The sequence below is a fragment of the Dama dama genome, chromosome 10, assembly GCF_033118175.1.
Source record: "Dama dama isolate Ldn47 chromosome 10, ASM3311817v1, whole genome shotgun sequence".
Taxonomy (NCBI): domain Eukaryota; kingdom Metazoa; phylum Chordata; class Mammalia; order Artiodactyla; family Cervidae; genus Dama; species Dama dama.
In genome coordinates this window covers 32,769,166-32,793,923 of record NC_083690.1, presented here as the reverse complement: position 1 = coordinate 32,793,923, position 24,758 = coordinate 32,769,166, and the positions used below count along the sequence as shown (strand labels likewise).

The 24,758-nt window shown below is 44.1% G+C and overlaps 1 long non-coding RNA gene and 1 other non-coding gene across 6 annotated transcripts in view; both read left to right on the top strand.

Moving 5' to 3' along the window:
* The window catches only part of LOC133063693 (uncharacterized), a 454,338-nt gene that overhangs the window by 325,682 nt on the left and 103,898 nt on the right, over positions 1 to 24,758 (top strand). The gene's annotated exons all lie outside the window — the stretch shown is intronic.
* TRNAQ-CUG (transfer RNA glutamine (anticodon CUG)) lies at positions 17,795 to 17,867 on the top strand. Its single transcript has one exon. It is a non-coding gene; the product is annotated as a tRNA-Gln (tRNA).

Here is a 24,758-nt window from a genome sequence, read left to right as displayed (position 1 = left end):
TGTTATTTGCGATGGCTTCGTACATTGAAATAGACTGTTCAGCAGAACTAGTAGGAATGACATGCCACTAACCAGTTTTTGTATCCCTGATTTATAACATATAAAAGGAGCTGGCTTAGAAGATACTTTAAAGAATTTTTGCCCCCAAAGCATATGAATATAGCGATTCCTTTAGCACCTTGGCAGTATTGGTCAACTAACAACTACAGAGGCAAAACAAATGCTCCATGAAAGGCGAAATGGCTTGATTTGCCTGGAACTGGGAGCTTTCTGGGACATACCCCAGAAGACTCAAATTCTCTCCTGAGATACAGCAGGCACAGTAGGTAGAATGTCCATCCTCTGAAAGATGCCCACATTCTGTCGCTGAGAACTTGTGACAAGGATGGCAAAGGTTGCAGATGGAATAAAGGTTGTCAAGTCAGCAGACCTTGAGATGTAGAGATGATCTTGGTTTACTGGATGGGCCCAGTGTAAATTACAAGGATCCTTACATGGGGGGAAAGGGAAGCAGAGAGAAGGGGAAATCAAAGAGGTAGAAATATGAGAAGGATTTGGCTTGATGGTGCTCGCATTGAAGACCGAGGAAGGGCTCACAAGCCAGGAATGCAACACCCTCTAGAAGCTGGAAATCAGAAAGAGTATAACCCTGGGGACTCCTTGATTTTAGCCCAGTGAGACTCAGGAATAGAACTCATGTCTCTTACATCGCCTGCTACCTCAATGCAGGAGATGTAAGATATGTGAGTTTGATCCCTGGGTCGGGAAGATCCCCCGGAGGAGGGCATGGCAACCCACTCCAGTATTGTTGCCTGGAGAATCCCACAGACGAGGAGCCTGGTGGGCTACGGTTCATGGGATCGCAAAGAGTCAGACGTGACGGAAGAAGCTCAGCACACAGCACAGAGGCCCCTCCTGGACTCCTGACTCAAGGATGGTAGAATAATCCACGTGTGTTGTTTTAAGCCACTAAGCTGGTGATGATCTGTCACTGCAGCCGTAGGAAGCTCATCAGCGGGAAAGCTGAATTCTGCCTCTTCTTGAATTTTTCCCATGGAATTTAAGAAAGAGCATCATAAGAAATGCTGCTGTGGGTGGATATCATAGAAAATACTTCTTGATAGAGCCCTGCTTCCCTTTCCTGTTGCATATTCACCCCAGGCTTCCACCTACTGCCTGTGGTTAGGGATCCTGAAAGCACTGTATTTCTTCCATCTTCCGTGCATCTTTGGGGGTTTGAAAGGATCACCCTTCCTTTTGTGGCACCACCCTCTTTAGCACTTATTTATTAACACGCTTAACCTGAAATAGCCGAATGACTTCCTTCTTGTCTTTCTTTCTTACTCTGTTAGGAAAGAGGACTTGTTCATTTATCTCTTGAGAGCCAGTGGCCACCAAAAAGCGATTCTTCTTTTATACTTTACACATTGTATTGAGTATCGATGATATACCAAACACAGAGCAAGTATTCAGTGAATGTTTACTGTAGATAAATTAAAGTAAAATATCTGAGCATTTTAGGTCAAACTGTGATTGACTTTATTCTTTATTCTGTTCAGTGTTCCTTACTTAAGGACTCAGGGCAAATTTGTTTCACAGTTGAGTTAGGAGAATCTTGCCGGGCTTCCCTGGTAGCTCAGACAGTAAAGCATCTGCCTACAACAGGAGAGACCCAGGTTCAATCTCTGGGTCAGGAAGATCCCCTGGAGAAGGAAATGGCAACCCACTCCAGTATCCTTGCCTGGAAATCCTATGGACAGAGGAGCCTGGTAGGCTACAGTCCATGGGGTCGCAAAGAATCGGACACGACAGAGCGACTTCACTTTCTTTTCTTCTTCTTTTTTGTCTTGCACAGGCAAGTGGTGTAACAGAGTTATTAAGAGGACAGCTTTGCAATTACACTGAAGTTAGCCTGTGAAAATCTGGGAGCCTCCCCACTTACCAGTACTGTGATCTTGGGCAGCTCATACCATCTAGTTCTCAGTTTACCTGTATGCAAAATGGGGATAATAATAATTTGTGGCACAAAGGTTTTTGTGAGAACTAAATAAAATAATCTGAAAGTACTAGAAAATTATATATATAGGGGTTATAGTTGTTATTATACTGGTTTATAGTTAGTATCATAATACCTTGTACTTTCCATTTGGACTTAATTGCTGGGAAACTTCAATGTCACACATGATCATTTCTTGTAATTTTTCTCAGACTGCATGTTTATGCTCACAATTTGTTTAAATCCTCCCCCACTTGTTAAGAAAGGTCTTTTTTTTTTTAAAGGAATTATTTTGTGTTTTATTTGTATTAAAACATTTAAGTTACCTCAAATATTTTCTGTATCTATGCAGAGTGTAAATAATTAACCTGAACAATATCTATAACACTGAAATGTTAGTGGCTATTTATTTAATTGGGGCCTAGTGAAGGTAAAATGAAAGAAGGGTATTGAAATTGCTATAGCGACAAACCTCCTTTTGAAAATGCCCCAAATGCAATTAACATTTTTATCAAGTTCATGAATTACAGATCACAGTGTTTGTATTCGTTTGCCAGGATTGTTGTAACAAAATACCAGAGATGGGCTTGGACAACAGAAGTTTGTGGTCTCATGGTTTTGGAGGCCAGAAGTCTTGAGATCAAAGTGTCCACAGGCCTGGGTCCCTGTGAGTCTGTGAGGGAGAATTGGTTCAGTGCTTCTCTCCTGGCTTCTGGTGGTTGGCTGGCATTTTTGGCATGCCTTAGCTTAGAAGCATCACGCCAGTCTCTGTCTTCCTGTTCTTATAGTGTTCTCCGTGTGTGAGTCTGTCTCTATGCTTAAATTCTCCCTTTTTCTAAGGACGCCGGTCATTTTGGATTAGGACCATCCTAATGACCTCATCTTGACTTGAGTATCTCTGCAGGGACCCTATGTCCAAATAAGCTATTTAAGGTACTGGAATTTAGGACCACAATGTATCTTTTTTGGGTTTTCCTGCTGGCTCAGTAGTAAAGAACCTGCCTGCCAGTGCAGGAGACATAAGAGGCTCGGGGTTCGATCCCTGGGTCAGGAAGATCCCCTGGAGGAGGGCATGACAACCCACTCCAGTATTCTTGTCTGGAAAATCCCATGGACAGAGGAGTCTGGAGGGCTACAGTCCATGGGGTTGCATAGAGTTGGACACGGCTGAAGTGACTTAGCACATATGCATGCACATCTTTTTTAGGGAGGATGCAATTCAACCCAAAATAGTGTTCTTCGTTTAGAAATATTAACAAAACTTGAAAATTTGGCTTCTGGTAAGTTAGCTTTTTTCATTTTTTAAAAATTCCTCATATATTTAAAAAAAATTTTATTTGGTCACTCCAGGTATTAGTTGCAGCATACGGGATCTAGTTCCCTGACCTAGGCATAGAGCCTGGGAACCCCCTTCATTGGGAGTTTGGAGTCTTAACCACTGGACCACCAGGCAAGTCCCAGCTTTGTTCTTATTTCTAGTGTAGAAAGAGGGTTGACCTTTTCACCCCTCAACTCTTTAACAAAAGCCTGCTTTGGCCTCAATTTCCTCTGGCATAACTACCAAGTTATGGATGAGATGGTCTCTGAGTATCTTTCTTGCCCCAGCATACAATATCTCTATGAACAGATTGGATAGTAACTCACATTGATGAAACACGCTATAGTTTACTCAGCACTCTCAGGGGTCTTTGGCTCCTATGAGAACCACGTGAGGTAGCTATTATTATCCTCTCTACTTTAGAGGTACAGAGAAATAAGTCACTTGCCCAGGTTCACACTGCTGGTAACTGCCACCTCCTGAGATCCAGTGCTGGGCTCATTCTTCTATTACTCAGCTCCAAATTTTGTGAAGCTAGAGCCATACAATGTTTCAGGAAATTAAAATCTGTATCTTATAATAATAATTAATGCCATGATTTAAATTTTCTTCAGAATGCCAGAAAATGGCATTTGATCCACTGCTTGACACACAAGAACACTTAAAAAAATAAAACCGTTTTGTGATCTTAATAGTGGGTTGGCAAAAATTGAAATATCACATACTACCACCTTCCAGACATTGTACAAAAGTGAATCATTTAGGGTTATCAGCAATTATCTCCACTATGAATATCATTCCTTAGAGAAAAGAGATTTATTAGGGCCAGTGGATTTAAACATTCGGTTAATTTATTTTCAAGGCTTGAGGAACCAACTGGTGTATTTCTACTTAATAAAAAATGAAAGGTAGGAAAGGCTCATGTAATTGTGAGTGTCTGAGAAGAATACTGAGAGTTAAAGGGGAATGCCAACCCAATTTTTGATTCTATGAAATCTGCTCTTGTTGATTTTACTCAATGCTTTTTAGAATAAAAGTAGGCAAATTGCTACTTTTATTGAAGGCAGGAGGAGATGGGGATGACAGAGGATGAGATGGCTGGATAACATCACTGACTCAATGGACATGAGTTTGAGCAAGCTCCAGAGATGGTGAAGGACAGGGAAGCCTGGCATGCTACAGTCCACGGGATCCCAAAGAGTCCATGAGGTCCAACTTCCAAAATGTTGGACATGACTGAATGACTGAACAACAAGAAGGCAAACTACTTTTAGTCCACTGAATGCTGGGTAACCCAAGGGCATTGCATTTTCATTCTAAAATTAACCATGGTGTCCATCATCAAATTACTAGCCCCTACCAGATGCAATTTGGGTTTCTCCAGTGGCTCATGGTAAAGAATCCGCCTGCCAACGCAGGAGACACAGGTCTGACCTCTGGGTTGGGAAGATCCCTTGCAGAAGGAAATGGCAACCCACTCCGTTGAAACGGTGTTGAAAAACATGAAGAGCTGGAGGATGCCATGGACAGAGGAGCCTGGCGGTCTACAGTCCATGGGGTCCCAACAGGATTGGACACAACCTAGTGACTAAGCAACAACAGCAACGAGATGCAAGGTCCGTTCCAGGTACAATGTGAGGTGTAAACATGGGTGATGGAGGGTCTTGCGCCAAGGGGTTTGGTTAGCAGTCACGGAGGAGTCAAGCCCCACCGTGGCATGGGGGCATGGGAGCCGTCCACTCAATGTATGGTAGGGCTTTCAAGAAGGGAGAGTTTCCTGGGTGCTTTCAGGGTGGTAATGGATATTTCTTCTCATGGAGTGCCCATTGGGTGCTTCTTTTTTTTTTTCAATGATTTTTTTTAAAACGACATTTTATTCCATGGTGTGGGAATACGTGTAAATCTATGGCCGATTCATATCAATGTATGACAAAACCCACTGAAAAATAAATAAATAAATAAAGGAAAATAAATAAATAAATAAATAAATAAAAATAAAAAGACATTTTAATCTTATATTGGTGTATGTAGCCAGTTAACAAAGTTGTGACAGTTGCAGGTGGACTGCAAAGGGACTCAGTCATACATGTACATGTATCCATTCTCCCCCAAACCCCGCTCCCATCCAGGCTAACACTCAGCAGAGTTCCCCGTGCTCTACAATGGGTCCTTGATGGTTATCCATTTTAAGTTTAGCAGTGTGAACATGTCCATCTCAAACTCCCGAACTATCCCTCCCCTCCCCCTCCCCCCGGTAACCATAAGTTCATTCTCTAAATCTATGAGTCGGTTTCTGCTTTGTACATAAGTTCATCTCTATCATTTGTTTTTAGATTTTGCATGTAAGGGCTATCATATGATATTTCTCTTTCTTTGTCTGACTTACTTCACTCAGTATGACTCTTATAGGATAGAGGGATTTTAGGAAGATGAGCCATGTCAAGGAGTGGTAACTAATTTGTTGTTCAGTGGCTAAGTCACGTCCAACTCTTTGCGGCCCCCATGGTCTGCAACACGTCAAGCTTCCCTGTCCTCCGTTATCTCCTGGAGTTTGCTCAGATTTATGTCCATTGAGTCCATGATGCTATCTAACCATCTCATCCTTTAATAACTAATATTTATTGAGCTTCAACTATCTACCAGGCATTGTGCTAAGGATTTGGTATATTAGAAAAACATATCTCAGATAAGTCTGAAGTCAGGGCTTGGGGCGGGAAGCTATGTCTCAGAAACTGGCTTCTGCTTCGCTCATCCTCACGATAATTACTCTGGAATGGGTTGCTGTGTATCTGTTACCTGCACGTGGTGGGTGGGCTGCCCAATCCATGTGTAGCTGCTGCCAACAGATGATGCAGAGGGAAGGAGTCCAAAGGCATAGGAAATACATCTTTTCTTAGAAACAGGATCTTTTTGTTACTGTTTGCTGCCCCGGGAGTTTTAAAAGAACTGATTTTCTGTCAGAAGAGATTGGAATCAATTGCAGTCTTCCCTTCTCGATAGTGCTAAAACATTTATTTAAGAGTTTATTTAAGAGTGGGAACCCTCATACTGCAAAAATAATCCTACCTACCATCACTGGCCAACAGTCAGAGACCAAAGGGAATGTCCCCGTGATGAGCAAAGCTCGATTCATCACTTGCTGCAGCAAGGGGACAGGCGCACGGTAGAGCCCCGTGAGGCTTCTCAAAGGGGGATGTTGAAGAAGAGATGCGCCTGCGTGTGTGCTAAAGCACTTCGGTCATATCCGATTCTTTGCAGGCTCCTCTGTCCATGGGACTTTCCAGGCCAGAATACTAGAGTGGGTGGCCATGCCCTCCTCAACGGGATCTTCCTGACCCAAGGATTGAACCCACGTCTCTTATGCCTCGTTCCTTGGCAGGGGGTTTCTTTACCACCAGCATCACCTAGGAAGCCCCGAGGAAGGGATGGTAGCTGCTTTATCTTTGGAACATGAAAGACTGAGGGGATGACTGTTAGGAAACTGAGAGCTGGGGAACGTCCCTGGCAGTCCAGTGGTTAAGACACTGAGCTTCCACTGCTGGAGGCACAAGTTCAATCCCTGTTCAGAGAACTAACATCCTGCATGCCTTATGTGGCCAAAAAGTAGGGAAAGAACTCCCAATAACTGGAATTATGAGACATTTAACAAGATGGCTAAAAATCTATCCTAAAGAAGAAAAAGGACAATCCAATAGAGAAGCTGATAATGCAGTGAATTTTATCCTGCCTTTTACATGATGGCTTCTGATGCTATAAATTTCTTATCCTTCCTTTGGTGACATAAGTCTGTGATTCTTCCTGCTGATGTGGTGGTTCTCACAGAGGGGCCCTGGACCAACAGCCTCAGCATCATGTAAGGAACTTGTAAGAAATGTAGCTTCTGAGCCAGCACCCAGACCTAAGGTACTGGATATTTTGGAGGTGGTACCCAGGCATCTCTGCTGTAACAAGTTCTCCAGGTGTTCTCACGGATTCTCCCTTGTGTTTGAGAAGCAGCTTGCTAGAGTAACATCTGCAAGTCCAGGAGGTGTTGAGTGTGGAGATTGTAGCATGTTAAGCTCTTTTCTTCACCTCTGAACAAACTCAGTAGCAGTTATACCTGAGATATGAGTACTATCATTTCAACTTGGTGTTGCTTGGAATGAAAATATCTCTTTCTGTGTCCTTGGCAATATTGAAAGACACTGTGTGCAATTACCATCACCATGTACGAGACACTAGGTACAGTTACTCGATGTGCATTGAGTCGGTGCAGCACCACAAAGGGGGATCGTGCCTGCTAAGTCACTTCAGTCGGTATGGTATCACCGACTCAATGGACTTGAGTTTGAGCAAGCTCCGGGACATGGTGAAGGACAGGGAAGCCTGGCGTGCTGCAGTTCAGGGGTTGCAAAGAGCCAGACACGACTGAACAACAACAACATGTGCAATTAGAAAAAATAGCAGTTTATAAAATTATAAGTCACAGTAAACTTCGCTTTTTAATTTTTTTGAGACAGGGAGGCACCTTGGGAAATTGTGTGCATGTTAATTGCGGCCTGCAGCTTCCGGTGACATGTTTTATTTTGCAGGCCTGTACATCTTTTCTTAGAAACAGGATCTTTTTGTTACTGTTTGCTGCCCCGGGAGTCTTAAAAGAACTGATTTTCTGTCAGAAGAGATTGGAATCAATTGCAGTCTTCCCTTCTCGATAGTGCTAAAACATTTATTTAAGAGTTTAGCTGCTTGCCTGGCCTTATCTGTATTCCGAACTGCTTGTCCAATGAAATAAAATTCATTCATGCCTTTGCTCTCTGTGTTATTGACAAAGCACACACTTTATGTGACTCAAAGCCAGGATCCTGTCTTCTGGGAAAACTTCTCTCTAAACTTGTCTGAAAGAATTATTTTATTACACTTTTTTTCGTGCCAGTTCCAGAACACTTGAGTGAAGAATTCTAGGGGCAGAGGGGAAACAGGAGAGGGGCCTCCATGGATGATTGGAAAAGGCCCAAAAGGGAAAATGAGAGATTCCTTTTCCTGACCTGGGTTCTTTATCGGAATATCAGGGTTAAACAAACCGTTTTCTGGGGGTAATGATGTCTGTGTATTCCCCCTTCTAGCATTCGTAGGTATGATGGCATTTTGAATACATCAGTATAAAAGGATAGAGTTAATAGAGACACAGATGTAGAGAATAAACTCATGGACCCAGCCGGGGAAGGGGAGGGTGGGACGAATTGGGAGATTAGGTTTGACATAAATATACTACCGTGTATAAAATAGGCAGCTAGTGGGAATCAGCTCTATAGCACAGGAGATCAGCCTGGTGCTCTGTGATGACCTAGAGGGTTGGGATGGGGAGCGGGAGAGAGGCTCAACAAAGAGGGAATAAATGAATACTTATGGCTGATGCATGCTGCTGTACATCAGAAACCAACACATTATAAAACAATTATCTTCCAATTAAAAATAAATTAAAAAAACCAACATTTACTAACATTTTCAGCTAAAAAACATAAAAGGGTAGAGCTTTCTTTCTTAAAGATATTTATTTATCAGATGATAACATATTCTTAGCTTCATTTGTTGCGTAGGTACTGTGTGTTGAGAACTTCAGAGTGCTTCTAATCTGAAAAGGTCCATATAGTGAAAGCTATGGTTTTTCCAGCAGTCGTGTAGAGATGTGAGAATTAGCTCATCACAATATTGTAAAGTAACTACCCTCTAATTAAAAATAAAAATTAAAAAAAGGCTGAGCACAAAAGAATTGATGCTTTTGAATGGTGGTGCTGGGGAAGACTCTTTAGAGTCTTTTGGACAGCAAGGAGATCAAACCAGTCAATCCTAAAGGAAATCAACCCTGAATATCCATCAGAAGGACTGATGCTGAAACTGAAGTGGAAGCTTCAATACTTTGGCCACCTGATGTGAAAAGCCAACTCATTGGTAAAGACCCTGATTCTGGGAGGGATTGAGGGCAGGAGGAGAAGGGGATGACAGAGGATGAGATGGTTGGATGGCATCACCGAGTCAATGGACATGAGTTTGAGCAAGCTCAGAGAGTTGGTGATGGACAGGGGAGCCTGGTGTGCTGCAGTCCATGGGGTCAGGAAGAATTGGACGTAACTTAGAGACTGAACACCACCAACCTAAAAAGCCACCTCGCAAGGCAAATATTCCCATTTTACAAGTTAGGAAATTAATGGAGGCTCATGGTAAGCAGGGGTGCAGGGTTTGACCCTGACTCTGCCTGGCTGTAAGTAGGCTTTTTCTAAAGCACCGCCCTGGAGAAAGAGCATCTCCATGCTATAAAAGAAAGCTGGTCCCTTCTCTTCACAGACACCTGGAAAATGGATTTCCTTGTCACCTTGAGGAGAGATCACAGCACATGCTCCAGGTGAGGAGTGAGGACTTGAAGCTCCTGTTTGAAGTCCCTGGCTCATCAGGGTGACATCCTTAATGTCGGGCAGGAAAGGAAGTTAAGATCTTAAAACTCCTTGTTAGAAAACAAACCAAAAAGTAATTGGTTCTTAAAAATGGAATTGAATGATGTGCTTGAAAGCAAACCCCTGGATAAAAATATTTTCTTGTATTTTGTATCAAAAAAAATCCTGCCCCTGTTCAAGTATTTTTTTGAACCCACAAAGGGGTCTGTTCTGGTCAGTGTGGGTACCCAGGCATGTGACTGTGTTTGCTGTGGGATTAATGCTTCTCTCCCTACTCCAAATTCTTCAGTTGAAGCTTTAACCTCCAACATGGTGTATTAGGAGGTGGGGTTTGGGAGGTGATTATATCTTGAGGATGGAGCACTCATGAATGGGACTAATAACCTCACAATAAGAGATGTGAGAGAGATGGTTTCTGTCTATCTATCATGTGAAGACACAGCTTGAAGGCAGCCGTCCACCAACCAAGAAGGGGCTCTTTATCAAGACGCCCAATCTGCCGGCACCTTGATCTTGAACTTCTCAGCCTCCAGAACTGTGAGAAGTAAATGTTGCTTAATGGTTTATGGTATTAATAATACCAGTTATGCTATTTTCTACAGCAGCACATAAAGAAGGCTGAGGGCTAAAGAATTGAGGCTTTCGAACTGTGGTGCTAGAGAAGACTCTTGAGAGTCCCTGGGGCTGCAAGGAGATCAAACCAGTCCATCCTAAAAGAAATCAACCCTGAATATTCATTGGAAGGACTGACACTGAAGCTGAAACTCCAGTATTTTGACCACCTGACACGAAGAGCCCACTCATTGGAACAGACCCTGATCCTGGGAAATGCTGAAGGCAAGAGGAGAAGGGGAGTGACAGAGGATGAGATGATGATGATGGTGATGGTCACCATAACCAGAGGGTGATGGTCAGATGGCATCACCAACTCAATGGACATGAGTTTGAGCAAACTCTGGGAGATGGTGAAGGACAGAGAAGCCTGGTGTGCTGCAGTCCATGGGGTTGCAGAGTCGGACATGACTTAGCGACCAACAGCAGCAGCACAAACTAAGACAGTGCTCGCAGGACAAAGGATTTAGAATGAGAGGTGCCCAGTGCACTGCGGACATCAGCTCCTTCATTTCTGAAGAGCATCCCAACAGAAGCACTTTGTAAATGGAGCAGGCTGCTAAACATAGCTACAGAAAATTATCAGCATCTGTCAGATAATTAAGTGCTGTTTAGAAATTACCTTAGGCTAGTGGCATCTAGCTAAAAGATCTGAAAAAGTGAGGTAGAATTCATCTTCCCACAATTGAAGGAGAAACCAGGTGTGTCTCACCTGTAAAAGTCTACTGTCCACCCAGTAAAGGATGTGGAGATGACCCTACCAGAGCTCCAGGCCCACAGCTTGTACCGAGTCATTTACTTCTCTCTGACTTCCAGAGAGTTGTCCCCTTGATGCCGACCTTCACCCGTATCCTGGGCCTTCTCTTTGCCTAGCATCTCTAGCTGACACCAGGACATTTTGTCCTCAGCTCCCCAAGTCTAGGACTGCTAGTCAGGCTTTCTTATTGGGGCTCCTCTTTCTAGAATGTCAAGGATGGTAATTTTCCACCTTCTGGCCTTCACTGGGGTCTCCTCCTTCTTATAGTATCTTTGCAGACAGTCCTTGCTGGTCATGACCCAGGCCTGACCCAAATCCACACACGCCTTGGGGAGGTCTATGGGTTTCCTTGGGACTGGGATCAGGAGGATTCTTCACCCTTACCTGAATCTTCGGGGACTCTTACCTCTGGAAATGATGAGGCGTTGAGAGTCTACTGAACTGATCCCTAAAACTAAGGGTTGGCCAATCGCAAAGGAGAGGACCCAGAATAAGATAAGCAGAGGAAGGCTGGTTGAGAAAGCAAGTAGGGCAGGTCTGGAATTTGCCTGGAATAAGAAATGCTTTCTCCCAGCCACGACACAGCAACTGCCTGGGTTTATAGAAGCAGGTGTGAGCTCAGACACGCCAGGTATGGGGCTTACGATCTCAAGCTACACACACCTTGTACAGCTACGAGTGTGTGATGGGTTAAAAAGACAAACCAACCAGAACCCGAAACAGGAAACTGGACAGGAAAGCGTTATACCACCCTTTCCCTCTGGCAATTCTTTTCTGTTAGTGGAGGCACTGAAGACTGACCCCTTTAGCCAGCTGCTCACAAGTAGGTAGCTGGAGGCGTTTTGATGTCAAAACAACCCAAGGATGAGAAAGAGAACTTTTGAATCCCGGCTAAGGCAAGGCAGGTGATTTTAAAATGAATGTGCTGGGACTTCCCTGGTGGTTAAGACTCTAGCTTGCAATACAGGGAACGTGGGTTTGATTCCTGGTCAGGGAACCAAGATCCCACATGCGGCAGAGCAGCTGAGCGCAAATGCTGCAACTAGTGAGTCCACGCCCCTGGAGTCCGTGTGCAACTAGAGAGCCCGTGAGCCACAATGAAAGATCCTGCGCGATGACGATCCCACATGCTGCAACCAAGACCCCATGCCGCCAAGGAAATATTTTAAAAAATTAAGAATAAAATGAAAATGCCAATCAGTGGCTATGTTTAAAGTTATGTTTTGGGTAAATGTAGAAAAGTTAAAAGTGAGGAAAGAACCAAATTGAAACTTAGATTTGGTTTAAAGGCTCTTCTAAAGGAAGAATTTATATAACACAAAACTTAAAAATAGAAAAGCTTTCTTAAAATTAGAAAACTGTTCTTAGGCAACAGAGCCACACACAGTTTAAGCCTGGTTTTGTTGTTGTTGTTTTACTTGCTAAGTCATGTCTGACTCTTCTGTGACCCCATGGACTGTAGCCCACCAGGCTCCTCTGTCCATGAGATTTCCCGGACAAGAATAATGGAGTGGGGAGCCATTTCTTTCTCCAGGGGATCTTCCCCACCCAGGGATCGAACCCATGTCTCCTTTTGCCACTTACTAAATGGGTGATTTTAGATAAGTCCTCCTCTGTAAGTCTTGTTTCATTTTCCCAAGAAAATATAAACTTAGTGTATTCCAGATAACAAAGATGAAATGATAAAATATAAGGAAACAGCTGGTTCAGCCTGTCGCTTAGAGTAAGTATAGGATTTTCTGATGGCAGGCTTTCAAATAAAGCTGTTTACACCTGATCTTCTGTTAGGCCGAAGGGTTGGGGGTGCATGGGGCAGTAAATATGCAGGAAAACTGCTTTCTGCCAAATTTTTGCTTATCCTTTTGTCGCATCAGAGGCCAAATGATTAAGAGGGAGTGTCCTCATTGACCTACATGCTGTATCTGGCACTTCTGTCAAAGCTGGGCGACTCCCTCCCTCTATATTAGCAAATATGTTGTGCAGTGAATAAACTCTGAAAGCTTTAAGAAACTATCAGGTTTGAAAATGGCTGGATTGATTATAAGAAGTTCATTTAAATCAATGGCCAAGAACGTCTTGCTATGAAACTTCAAGGCATTTCTTAGTAGGAGCACGTACTGAAACTGTCAAAGGCCCTTGCAGGTGGAAGCCTGGGTCTCAGTGCTTCAAAAACGTTGTTTCTCTTACCTTCAGAAACACTGTGGAGTTAAACTACCTTTTGGAGTGGAGCACGTCAAGGATAGTATGGAGTCTAGGGATGGAGTGAGTTCCTTGGAGGGAAGCTCAAGGTGTATAGCTGGACCATGGGGAAAGGGTCTGATTCTGGGGCTGGGCTAGGGGAACTCACAACATCATATTGTGCAAGAAAATAAGAGAGTTCTAGGGATGTACAAAAGAGCACAGATACTGGGACTTCCCTGGTCCAGTGGTTAAGAATCTGCCTTAATGCAGAGGATGCTGGTCAGGGAACTAAGATCCCGTATGCTGCAGAGCGCCTAAGCCTGTGTGCCACAGCTAGGGTCTGTGCACCCCAACTATGACCCAACAGAGCCCAGTGAATAAATAAATATTAAAAAAACAAACAAACAGGTGACAAGCTGAGGGAATTTCCATTGGCCTAATCTGGGACGATCTTAACGTCCAATTAAGTAGCATCAGAATTCAGGAATCCATAATGACAATAAATAAACAAAATAATCAAGAAGATAAAGCTCTTTCTTACAGTAAAATGCCACTAACACATATAGAAGGAACAAAGTAGAAAATCATCAGGCTAATAACTGATTTAGTTAAGAATTAACAATGAGTTCTACAACTCAGATTTGCATAGGCTCACAGTAGCCTTTTGTGAATTATATGTTAATTAAGAAAAATATTTAACTTTACAGGGAAGTGGAGAAACCTGATGGGTTTCCCCTTAAGCCAAATGCTCAAAGTTAACATCACTGATAAAGGGAGAAACAGACCTCATCAGTGGGATTAGGAAACGTAAATCTTCTAGGGGAAAAAAGTCTCCTGTTTTAAAGGACACATAATTGCCCAAGGTCACATAGCTAGAATGTAGGAATATAAGATTTGAATTCAGATCTGAATTTAAATGACTGGTAAAGAATCCACCTGCAATGCAGGAGATCTCAGTTCGATTCCTGGGTTGGGAAGATCCCCTGGAGAAGGGATAGGCTACCCACTCCAGTATTCATGGGCTTCCCTGGTGGCTCAGACGGTAAAGAATCTGCCTGCAATGCAGGACACCTGGGTTCCATCCCTGGGTTGGGAAGATCCTCTGGAGGAGGGCATGGCAACCCACTCCAGTATTCTTGCCTGGAGAATTCCATGGACAGAGGAGCCTGGTGGGGTATATATAATCCATAGGGTCGCAGAGTTGGACACGGCTAAGCCACTAAGCCCAGCTGAGTCTAAAGCTGTTGTTCTGCCTCCCACATCTTGGGTCCAGAGGGTGTTATTGGTCCATGATTGGTGCCATAGATCTGCAGAGAGGAGGTAGTTGGGCGGGGAAGACAACCAAGCAAGAAGAGATTAGGTAAGAGTCACTGAAATGCCTGGGGGAGGAGAGAGCAGCCACATGGCCTGGAAGATGGCAGGAGAAATGGCCTCCAGGATATGGAGTCACGCCCTTCCACTATACAGTAAGTTACCAACATATGAACCTTCAAGTTGCAAGCTTTCAAAGATGCAAATGTGTGTTCACATGTCCAATCACACAAGTTGTTAATAGTTCACGTGTCTGGCGATGAGAGGATGAGATGGTTGGATGGCATCACCGACTCGATGGACATGAGTTTGAGCAAGCCCCGGGAGTTGGTGATGGACAGGGAAGCCTGGCGTGCTGCAGTCCATGGAGTCACAAAGAGTCAGACATGACTGAGTGACTGAACTGAACTGAACTGTCTGATGTACGTTGTCAAGAGTGTGCGTCTTCTAGAAGTGGTTGTGTTTTGTGTACTTTATAGTACTGCATGGAATAGTGCAGTATCTTTGTTTCAAGCCCAGGATGTCTGCAACAAAACATAAAAGCAGCAGTGATGTGGCTGATATCGACTATTGCTGACGATCCTTCAGCTCTACCATCTCCCACCCCTTCTCCCTCCTCCAACTGGTAACTCTTCTTGCCTGTTCACTCGATGCCACCCCCTGTATGCCAACTGTTGTACTGTACTACTGTACTTTTCAAGGTACGATACTGTAAGATTCAGCTCTCCTGGTGGCTCAGATGGTAAAGAATCTGCCTGCAATGCAGGGGACCTGGCTTCGATCCGTAGGTCGGGAAGATTCCCTGCAGAAGGGAATGGCTACCCACTCTAGCATTCTTGCCTGGAAAATTCCGTGGACAGACAAGCTTGGTGGGCTATAGTCCATGGGGTCAAAAAGAGTCGGGCATGACTAAGCGACAAACACGCATACTGTAAGATTAATTTCTATATCTTTAGGGTTTCTTTTTTATGTATTATTTGTGTGAAAAGTATGATAAGCCTATTACAGTTCAGTAGTATATAGCCTTTTGTGTTCATTGGGTACCTAGGCTAACTTTGTTGGACTTATGAACACGTTTGACTTACGAATGTGCTCTCAGAATGGAACTCATTCATATATGGGGGACTTCCCATATTTGTTTCCAGATGATGTTCTGATTTTGAAGGAAAGGCAAAATGAACATCCTGAGAATTCCTTGCCTATCATACGCTGTACCGAGTTGTAACATGGCTACACCAGAAGTTGTACTAAGTAATAAATTGGATACAGAGAAAAGGATGGGTAGTTAATTATATGGTCAATTGCTCATTCATATTTACATAGCAATAACACAGGATTCTTTTCACCTTGCAAAACAAATCCATTTGGATAAATCAATATAATTTCCCAGTATAGTTCCTAATATCCACTCAAGGGGAAAAAAAGTACAGATAATCAGGCAAATCTAATACTCTTCCCAAAATAATTGGACAGAATTGTACCCAAGAATAGCCCTTAAGGAAAAAGCCTGGTTAATAAGTATTTGATGGCAATCAGAGGGGGTTATATTAATATCCCTAATAGAACATGATTTTTACTACAGAGAGAGGTCTTTTTGGCCAAACTTTTCTGTTTTTTACATGTTTTAGTTGCAAGTTAAGTCATTCTTTTCACTTAGGGTAAACTCAGCTGAAATGCCTAGAAAAAAACATACTCTCTACGGGCTAAGCCAACAACTTTACAATTTATTCAAATACTTGGCATCTGTGTACCTTTTTTTCCCCCAACTACTAACACCTCATTTATTTCAGGTGGCCGTGGAAAGAGGTATTCTGCATGGCTGAAACAAAGTTTGAATCAAAAAAAATTTTTTTAGTATAAATCTTTCTAAATTTGGTACAAATTTCCCCTATATTCTTCCAGGGAGTTTGCCAGTCATGACTCAGCTTCCTTCCATCCTTCCTGCCTTCTTCTGTCTTTGTCTTTTCCTTCTTTCTTCTTCAGCACCTAATATTTTAACAGGCCATCTAAATGAAAGAGGCTTGTGCTGGAGGTGAGGTTGAAGCCCAAGGTGGCTGTCAGAATCAAGCTAAGGCCTGGTACAAGCAGAGAAACCCTGGAAGGAGGTCCTGGACAGATGGGGACCACAGCACAGCAGCGTAAGGAAGGAGGGAAGGATGGGCAAGTGGCTCATGCTGGAGGGGGGCCATTACCCCAACTGTGTTCACGCACAGAACCCAGGCAGCCCCTGGCACCCAAGGGCCTTCATTTCTGCTCTGTTCCCCCAAAGGAAGGGGTATTTCACATCCTTTCCTTCACCCTGGTTGTCTAGACTCCAGGATGGTCATGAGTCCATAGGGACCGGTAGGAAGCTGATCAAGAGCTAAAAGAGAGAGATGCACATTCAAAGCTGAATGGGCATCACAGAGACCCTATTATTAAGGTTCAGACCTTATGAGTAGTTTCTCTGCATTCCAGAATTCATGTCTGTTTTACCTTCTCCATCTACCTGGCTTTGGGACACTTGGAAAACTCGCAATTTTCCTGAAAATGGGCCTCACATTGCAGACTCTTGCCACCTTCCCCTCACCTGAGGACCAACATTTATCCTTATCACCCAGTCTGTTCTACTTCTCAGTACCCGTTCCCCACCCAGACCCCAAACCTATCCCGCTTCCTTCAGTACTGACTTATCCCTTCTGTCTCCAACATGCTGCCTCCAATTTTTACTGACTCTCTAATGGGAGAAGGTGAGAAGTTTTGAACTGGATACATGATTGAAGTTTTAAATAAGACTCAACTAAACTTTACATGCCTGAAGATGTCCAGAAAGCAATAGAATTGGCCTGGCATATTGATAGTCATCGTGGAAAGGAGGGGTTTGAGCAAGCTCTGGGAATTGGTGATGGACAGGGAAGCCTGAGCCGAACTGAACTGAACTGATGGATAGTCCTTGTAGAAAGAGGGTCAATGATTATTAGATACAAAAATAATGGGTTACAGAAGAGAATAAAGCCATTCTCTTTTTGTAATTTCTTGGAGTTCAAACTATCTCATAAATGGGTCTGGATTGGGTCTCTGTCCTCCTACTTGTTCATATTGGTCACTGGCTTGATTATAAGACCCATTTGAAATTATAAAAACTTGCGGTATCCTTCACCAAATCCCCAGGTGTCTACTTGGTACCATGGAATGAGCAAGGACCAGGGACTTCCCTGGTGGTCTAGTGGCGAAGACACCTCACTCTGAATGAAGGGGGCCCGGGTTCAATCCCTGGTTAGGGAAATAGATCCTGGATGGCACAACCAAGAGTCAACACAGCCAAATAAATAAATTTGTTGTTGTTATTCAGTTGCTCATTTGTGTCCGACTCTTTGCAACCCCATGGATTGCAACACACTAGGCTTCCCTGTCCTTCCCTATCTCCCGGAGTTTGTTCAAACTCATGTCCATTGAGTTGGTGATGCCATCCAACCATCTCATCCTCTGCCACTCCCTTCTCTTCCTGCCTTCAATCTTTCCCAGCATCAGGGTCTTTCCCAATGAGTCAGCTCTTCACATCAGGTGGCCAAAGTATTGGAGCTTCAGCTTCAGCGTCAGTCCTTTCAATGAATATTCAGGGTTGATTTCCTTTAGGATGAACTTGTTTGATCTCCTTGCAGTCCAAGGGACTCTCAAGAGTCCTCTAGCACCACAGTTTGAAAGTACCGATTCTTCAGTGCTCAGCCTTCTTTATGGTCCAGCTCTCACTTTTGTATATGACTACTGGAAAAAACAATAACTTTGACTAGATGGACATTTGTCAGCTAAGGGATGTCTCTTCCTTTTAATATGCTAAATAAATAAATACTTTTTAAATTATGCATTTGAAAAAAGAAGGTGGAGAGGACATGGGATAGTTAGCTGACACCCAACTCCTGGACTTTTGTCAACCACATAGAAAGGAGAAGACACACGTGGGAGCTGGCCCAGTCTCTAAGGAAGGAGAGGCTGTCCTGAGCATCGGGGAGCCTGCAGGTGCCCCGCCAATGCCATTCACTTAAGTGAGCTCTCATCACTGACTCCATGGCACAGCTGCTTTAGCTGCCCTTCTCGTTGCCCCTTAGGAAGGCAATCGATCGACACCTGCATGTTGCTCACATCTGGTCCAGCAGGAGCGATGCCTCTTCATGTCCGTGGGGTTGCTCAGCCCAGCTCTGTGGCTCAGTGTGGATGACGTGCTCTGTGACAGCCCGGGACACACATGAGCCCCCACGTAGACAGTGTTGATGGAGCAGCTGTGAGTGGCCCCAGGGCTGCTGTTTGGAGGCACTGAGTAGAATCAGCTAACCTCCCAGTTGGAATGACATTGGACATCATCTCTATTGGCCTTCCCCGACCTCTCCTGCTTCAACACTGCACTCACGACAAACGTGTTCACCCACCATCCCCTCTGTTTCCCTTTATACTTTTGTTCATACCTGGAACGCCTTCCTCTCCTTTCATCCATGCCTCACCAAATCTTCCATCTCTTGTGAAACGTCCTTGGAAACCTCAGTGTTTAGTAACTTAGCACTTACTACAGCCCTTATGCAGGTGGGGATCAGTTATCCACCACCTTCCTGCCATATCCACCTTGTCATCTTGGACTCTCACATAAATCTCTTGATAATTACCTTATGTATGTGTAGCTTCTTCCTGAACTTTGTCCTCCAAGAAACCTAGCATTTCCTCCGATTTCTCTCTTTTCCTGTCCTTCATGGGGCCACGTTCCGTTGTTTCAAAATATGTGAATTCATCCATTTCTTTCCGTCGCCACTGTAATCCAAGCCACTAAAATCTCATTTAGAGCCCAGTCTCCCTGCTGATCTGCCTGCCTCTACCATCTGGTCTCCTCCAGCAGCCCGAGAGTAATCTCCTTAATACACAAAGCAGAGCAGATTGATTACAGCCTCGCCTTGTCTCTAGCTTCACCTCATTTCCTCTTCTCTTGCCCATGATGCTGTGTGTGTGTGTGTGTGTGTGTGTGTGTGTGTATGTGTGTGTGCGTGCATGCACCCATGTACTCAGCTGTGTCTGACTCTTTGCAACCCCCCACAGACTGTGTAGCCCACCAGGTTCCTCTGTCCATGGTATTTTCCAGGCAAGAATACTACAGCGGGTAGCCATTTCCTTCTCCAGGGGATCTCCCCCACCCAGGGATCGAACCTATGTCTCTTGCATCTCCTGCATTGCAAGGAGATTCTTTGTTGACGAGCCAGGTGGCTGTACCAGTCTTGTTTAGATCCTCAAACACATCAGCTTTTTCTGCCCTCTGTGCTCCTGTATGTGTAGTCCCTCTGCCTGGAACAGTCTCCCCCGACCTTCCGCCCACCTTCCCTGCCTTCCACCTGGCAGGTCTCCAGACATTCCCTGTTGGCTTTATCTAAAGCAGCCTTCCACTCTCACCCTACCTTAGTATTTTTCCTCAGCCCTCTGTTTTTTATTATCACTTACCAGAATTTCCCATTATTGATTATTTTCTTTGTATATGTATCTACTTGGAGAGTATGCCCCATGTCTTTCTCACTAGTCATAAGCTCCAGGAGGACAGAATGCTGTCAGCCTTGCTTACCATTGTGTCCTTGGCACCTAACACAACTCCTAAGTAGAGCAGGTACTCAACAAACATTTTCTAAGTGAGCAAATGAGCTGGATAATAATGTCCTGAAGGTCAGAAATTGTGCCCAAAGCTTTCTTGACCCCACCACCTGTCCAGCACACTGAAAGTATTCTGCAGATGCTGCTTCATTGGATTTATAGTAAAATAGTTAAATGAAGCAAGGTGAATTCTTCTTTCTGTGAATATCCCCTGATTGCCTCCTTCCTCTAAAGATTAAATGATTTTACTTCAAAAGCTCTGTATTCCAAATGCCTCCAAACTGTCATGTCAAGGGATCCACTTCATTTCCTTATTTTCTTTTTACCTTTTGATATCATGTCCAAGCAGTGCTGAGAGAGATCCCTCCTGTTCATGGTCTTTCTCTATAGAGAAGTTTCATTAAATATTCTGGAAGGAATATTCATTGAATATTCCTGGACGGGAAAATTGAATCTTCAGAGAAATAGACCTGCCAGTTATTTTCTAGGGCAGGTACTGAAGGACAAAGAAATAGAGTTAAAGAACATTACTGCTGAAAAGGACTCATTGTTTGATTAAGGTCTTCATTTGACAGAGAAAGGAACTAGAGGTCAGGATGGATGTGGTCTGAGACTGTAGTCAAAGGTGTCTGTTCTGATCCTCTGCCTTAAGTTAGTTTCCCTGTCCATTCACCAGGAGCAGGAGCCCTGGTGTCCATTCACCAGGAGCCCCCTCAGTTCACGGCCATGGGCTTGCATTTTTGTGCTTTTCTCCTGCTCAAGTTCAGTTTTGCATCCTTTGGTCTTTTTTTTTTTTTTTTCTTTCTTTCTAGTTATCCACTCATCTGTTCAACCTGGCAAAGTTGGGCATCTCTGGTTTTCATCATTGGTAGTCCCTCTAGGTAGATGACATGCCCACACTTGTTCATTTTCTCACCCCAAGGAACTTTGAAGAAGGAAGTTTGAAGAAGGAACTCTGTAAGACAGCCACCAGGGCTAGGAACCTGGCCTTCCCAGGGGTGCCCATTGTTAACCTGTTTCCTCTCAGCTCCACACCTTCCCCTCGAAACTCTTTTCTGTGACGTGTGGGCTAGGACCTTGCAAGCTACTCTTGGGATCCCCTGCTGGCTGCCTACTAGGTGCTGCCGTCCCTTGGAGAAGGGATCGGCTACCCACTCTTTATTCTTGCACGGAGAGTTCCATGGACAGAGGAGTCTGGCAGGCTACAGTCCACAGGGTCGCAAAGAGTCGGACATGACTGAGCTACTAACACATGAGGAGCTCAGGAGGAAGAATGTGAGGCTGGAGGAGGAAGGAGGGATCAGCCACTTCGCATTTGTGATCCCTTGGCTTCCTTTCTTCCTGTTTTTGGGAGGGTTAACCTTGGAGTGCTTCTTCACCTGGTGGCAGCTGAATCTAGTCTGCAGTTTTCTCAGCACTCATGGAACCAGCTTCATCACTCCTGTCTACACCCCACCAAGGTACCAGCACAGGCTGAGTAGCATCTTTCCTCAGGGGTCTGAAACTTACCTCTGTGGTGCCCCTCCCCGAAACTTCTAAGTGTGAATAACACTCTTCCCAGCATTCCCAGCCTGAGGTGGTGGCAGTATTTATTTATGTGCATTACCATATATGTAATATTCTCCTTGTCATTTTGGACTCCAGTATATCCTTGCCTGGAGAATCCCATGGACAGAGGAGCCTGGCAGGTTGCAGTCCATAGCATTGCACGGAGTCAGTCACAACTGAAACGACTAAGCATGCATGCACACACAGTGAATCCCTCATGTTCAATTCTTTCTGTTCAAGTGCCTGGAGTGGCTCTTTCTTCCTACCAGACCTTGACTGATGTACCAACAGATCCCACTTGAGTAGCTGGACCTGAGATGAGGCTGAAGGTGTTTATTTACTGCATGTGTATCTTGGAGGGTGGCGTGAGTGTGACAATAAACTTATGCACCTGACCTGGAAGTGGACTCAAAAGACTAGCGCCTGTGCTGACCTCTGTCATTCACAGTATCAACTTCAAAAAAAAAGCACAACATGAGAACTGCAAGTTAAGTTTTCTTTGGGGGCAAAATGAGGACTGCAACCTGGGAGATGGCACCTCAGATAGCTCCGATAAACTGTTCCAAAGAGGTGGGGGGGGAGCTGTCAGTATATGTGTGATCTTGGGGAAGAGGGAGTACATGCAATCGAGTGCATAATTTTGCAGAAGGCTTCTGCTAGTCATAAGGAGCAGATATCACCATGAAGGAATGTAGCACTTTTCTAGAGATGAGGATATGCAAGAACAGGGCTCTTAAAACCAGCTCCTGAAAATATCTAATTATCTGAGGACCTGTCCCCAAGTTTTCCCCTGAGCACAGAGCACCTCATTCCTGATCTCCACCCTGAACTCCCTTTGGGGGTGCTGAAAGTCAGCAGCTGCAGCAGCATGTGATTTAACCCTTGTAGAGGTGGATAGCAAACGCCCATGGCGGGTGCCAGTTTGTAGTTGATACCGGCAAGTTCTCATCTTCTTGCAAACAGCTCTTCAGGGCTGAGTTAAGCTGAGTGGTACTTGGCCCCGTCATGGGACGGTTAAACCACTAAGACAGGAACATCATCTCACTGAGAGTCAGCAGTTTTCTCTACATTGAAGGCATGAACAATGCTCAGTATATCTGTCTATCTATAATTTATCTACCTACCTACCTGCCTACCTGTCTATCTATCTGTGCTTCCCAGGTGGCTCAGTGGTAAAGGACATGCCTGCCAACGCAGGGTCAATCCCTGGGTCAGTAAGATTCCCCTGGAGAAGGAAGTGGCAACCTACTCCAGTATTCTTGCCTAGAAAAATCCCATGGACAGAGGAGTCTAGTGGGCTACAATCCATGGGATCAAAAAAGAGTTGGACATGATTTAGTGACTAAACAATAACTATCTATCATCGGTCTATCCATCCGCCTTATTTATCATCCGCCTACTTACCTACCTATTTACCTATGCTCTCTATATCCTTTATGTTCCCACTTCTCTAACCTAACATTTGTTTTAAATGAAACATTAAGCACAGTACTCATCAAAGGCAATGCATTGCTTTAGGTCGACAGTTGTTTGAAGGTTAAAATGTCATTAAAAAAAAGCATTCCTATAGTTGGTGATGGACAGGGAGGCCTGGCGTACTGTGGTTCATGGGGTCGCAAAGAGCTGGACACGACTGAGGGACTGAACTGATCTGAACTGAATGGGTAGGAAAACCTGCCTCCGTATTTCTTTGAGAATATTCAATCAGAATTAATATAAGGAAGAAAAACTCCATGACAGCCATTGAGTCGAGCGCTGTGGCATACGGGGCATTGAAGAGTGGTCAGCTCGGCTCTGTGGGGAATGGAGGATGAGTGGGAACCCCTATAATGGCTGATGCTTGGAGTACGTCCTACGAAAGCAGCTTCAAACAGGATGGGGAGAAGGGACATCACAGTGGGGAAACAGTCCCTCACATTTATGAGCAGTTAGTTACCACAGAGCATTGAATAGAGATCCCTGTGCTATACAATAGGGTCTCATTAGTTATCGATTTTATACACAGTATCAATAGTGCATATATGTCTAAAAAAGAAGGGCTATATGTATATGCATAGCTGATTCACTTGGCAGTATGGTAGGAATGATCACAACATTGTAAGCAAACATACTCCAGTAAAAATTTTTAAAAATTGAAGCAATATACAACCACTGCAGCAATGAAAGGTGTTTAAGGTTAAAAAAAAGCAGTTAGTAAACCATGTTTGTGTTTCAACTCAGAGGCATACTTGACCATATGGTTCACAAAGGGAGTTCCAAACTCCTAATTTATACCTCTTCCCTTGTTCCCCTTCAGTAATCATAAGTTAGTTTTCTGTGTCTATGGGTGTATTTCTGGTTTGTAAATGAGTTCATTGGTGTCCTGTTTTAGATTCCATAGGTAAGTGACATCATATGGTGCTTATCTTTCCCTTTCTGACTTAGTATGCTCTTCTCTAGGTCCATCCATGTTGCAGCAAATGGCACTATTTCATTCCTTTTTATGGTTGAGTAGCACTCCATTGTATATAGGTACCACATCTTCTTTATCCATTCACCTGTCCATGGACAGGTGCTTCCATGTCTTGCTTATTGGAAATAGTGCTGCACTGAACCTTGGGGGTGCATATGTCTTTTCAAATCAGAGTTTCCATCTTTTCCTTATGCTCAGGGGTGGGATTGTAGGATCATACAGTAACTCCAGTTTTACTCTTTGAAGTAACCTCTGCACCGCTCTCCATAGTGGCTGCACCAGTTTACATTCCCACCGATGGTGTAGGAGGTAGAACCTCTTCCTACATGGTGGTGGGTAGAGCAGCCCTGCTTGTGATCTACCTGCCCCACCTCCACAGCCTTCTGGGATAGGAACTGTCAACATCTCCACTTTACATTGGCCAAGTAAGACCAAGAGGCAGTGGTGGGATTCGATCTGGCTCCCAGGGGCAGAGCCCTCCCTTTTTAAAAAAAAAAAAAACAACACTATGTATGTATTTATTTATTTATTTTTGGCTCTGCTGGGTCTTCATTGCT